At 78.2% G+C, this 2500-nt stretch overlaps 2 non-coding genes across 2 annotated transcripts in view; both read left to right on the forward strand.

Annotated features, from left to right (window-relative positions):
- The first annotated feature begins 1427 nt into the window (after positions 1-1427).
- On the forward strand, positions 1428-1580 carry LOC149911772 (5.8S ribosomal RNA). The gene has a single exon (XR_016462890.1). It is a non-coding gene; the product is annotated as a 5.8S ribosomal RNA (ribosomal RNA).
- Positions 1581-2298: 718 nt separating this feature from the next.
- LOC149911773 (28S ribosomal RNA) overlaps positions 2299-2500 on the forward strand; it is a 4454-nt gene continuing 4252 nt past the window's right edge. The window contains exon 1 of the ribosomal RNA XR_016462872.1: positions 2299-2500. This exon is cut by the window's right edge and continues 4252 nt beyond it. This is a non-coding gene — a ribosomal RNA (28S ribosomal RNA).

A 2500-nucleotide genomic window follows, 5' to 3' on the forward strand; every position in this document is an offset into this window, starting at 1 on the left:
AGGGAAGGGAAGGGAAGAGGAGGGGGCGGCGTGCGCGCCGTCCCCGCTCTCCCTCCCTGCCTCCCTCCCTCGGCCGCGGAGCCGGGCGGGGGTTTAAAGACTCGGGCGGCCCGCGGCACGTCTCGCGAGGCCGGGGGCTCCGGCGACGGCGGTCCGGCCGCGTCGCCGGCGGGAGGGCGGGAAGGAAGGGGCTCGTTGCGGGGCGCGGCGGCGCGCCCCCACCACTCCCCAGCACGCCGCTTCCCTCCCGATCCGAGCCCGCCGGCGGCGTCGGCCGCCGCCGCCGCGCTCTCGCGCCTCCGCGGGTCGGGCCCGGGCCGGAGAGGGGGTTACCCCGTCCCCCCCTCTCCGCGGCCACGGTCTCGGGCGGAGAGGCTCGGCTCCGTGCCGGCCTCGCCCGCGTTCGGAGCGGGCCGAGACGCGCGTCTCGGCCCGGCGCCCGCCGCGGCCACGCCGCCGCGCGCGGCCGGTTCGAGCCGGTTCGAGCCCGGCCGGTCCTCGCCCGCGCCATCCGCGGCGCCGGCGGTTCCGCTCCGCCGGCCCGTCCGGCGCGCGCCCGCGGCCTCGCCGCCCGTCCGTCCTCCGTCGGGGGGCCTCGCCGCCGTTTCCCCCTTCCGTCGCTCGCCGAGTCCTCTCCTTCGCCGCCGCCGCCGCCGCCTCCCACCGCGCTTTCGCCCTCGGCCTCGCCGGCCGCGCCGGTCGAGCGGGCGGGAGGTCCGGCGCGGGGCGTCCCGCAACCGGTCTCCGCGCGGAGGCGCGGGGGGCGGGCGCCGCTCCCAGATCCGTCCCCGTCCCCGTCCCGCCGCCGGGCGCGCGTCCGCCGCGGGCGCGCCGCCAGGGCGAGCGAGAGGAGGAGGCGGCGGAGGGCGAGGGGCGGGAGAGGAAGGCGAGAGGCGGCCGGGGTCGTTTCGGCGTGCGCGGCGCCCGCGGCGCGAGGCGGGGGGGCCCGGGCCGTCGCGGGCGCGCCGTCCGGGCGGGCCGTCGCGGGCGCGGGGCCGGCGGCGCCGGCGGCGCGGGCCGGGGGAACACCCCGGCCGGGCTCGCCCGCGTCCCGACCGGTCGCGGCGCCGGCGGCGGCGTCGCCGGCGGGTCCGTTCGCGGCAGCGGGGCTTCCGCCCGGGCCGAGCCGAGCCGGGCGCCTGGTCCGCCCCTCCCGAAGCGAGACGAGGTCGTTTGCCCAGGTCGGGAGCGCGGGCTCCCCGCCCTTCTCGTTCGGGAGGGTTCCTCTTTTTTTTTCCCCTCGATTCGAAGCGTGTGCGTGTTCCGTAGCGTACGGTCAGCGGAGGCGACGCTCGTCCTCCCCGCGGCGGTCGCCGCCCCGGCGTCGGGGCGGGCCGCGCGGGGGCGGTCGGAGCGCCTTCGGGAAAGGCGAGAGAGACGCGAGAGGAGGGCCCCCCGCGCGCGCGGGGCGGTGCCGAAAGCCAGACGACTCTTAGCGGTGGATCACTCGGCTCGTGCGTCGATGAAGAACGCAGCTAGCTGCGAGAATTAATGTGAATTGCAGGACACATTGATCATCGACACTTCGAACGCACTTGCGGCCCCGGGTTCCTCCCGGGGCTACGCCTGCCTGAGCGTCGCTTGACGGTCAATCGCCGACGGCCGCCGTCCGCGGCGGCCGCGCGGCGCGGCTGGGGCGCCTCGCAGGCCCGCGCGCCCCTCCGGAGGCGGGTCGCGGTGCGCGTGTGTGTGGGGGGGGGTGCCGCCGTCCGTCCGTCCGTCCGTCCGTCCTTCCCCGCGTGGGTCGGTCGTTCGGTCGGTTCGGGCGGCCGGCTTCCCCTCCGCCCCACCGCCCCGGTCCCTCGACGGCGGCGTCGCGGCGCGGGCCTTCGTCCCCCTAAGTCGAGACCCAGGTCGGGGAGCTCGCGGAGCTCCCCGCGCTCCCGGAGCGCCCGCTTCGGCCGAGCTCGTCCCCACGGGGCGGCCGGGCTTTCCGGTCGGTCGCGCGGTGCGGGGCCGGTCGTTCGTTCGTTCGTTCGTCCGTTCGTTCGTTCGTTCGTTCGTCCGGCCCCCGCCCCGGAGGAGCGTTCCTCGCCCTCCCCGGCCCCGCGCGCGGCTGCCTGCGGGTCGCGTTACCGGCGGCGGTAGCGCGCCGTGCTGCCGCGCGCGCGGCGCTCCGGGGTCCTGGCGAGGCTCCCGCCCCTCCGGTCGTCCGTCCGTCCGTCCGCGCGAGCCCGTCGCGCGTCCCCGCGGGTCCGTCTCCGGCCGGCGCTCCGTCCGGGCGTCCTCCGCCGTCGGGAGCGGCGACCTGTCGTTATCCCGCACGGGGCCGCGTCCCCGTCGGGCCCCTTCCGATCGCGACCTCAGGTCAGACGTGGCGACCCGCTGAATTTAAGCATATTAGTCAGCGGAGGAAAAGAAACTAACGAGGATTCCCTCAGTAACGGCGAGTGAAGAGGGAAGAGCCCAGCGCCGAATCCCCGCCCCGCGGTGGGGCGCGGGAGGTGTGGCGTACGGAAGCCCCCATCCCCGGCGCCGCTCTCGGGGGGCCCAAGTCCTT

The sequence above is a fragment of the Phasianus colchicus genome, unplaced genomic scaffold, assembly GCF_987193195.1.
Source record: "Phasianus colchicus unplaced genomic scaffold, bPhaCol1.hap1.1 HAP1_SCAFFOLD_57, whole genome shotgun sequence".
NCBI lineage: Eukaryota > Metazoa > Chordata > Aves > Galliformes > Phasianidae > Phasianus > Phasianus colchicus.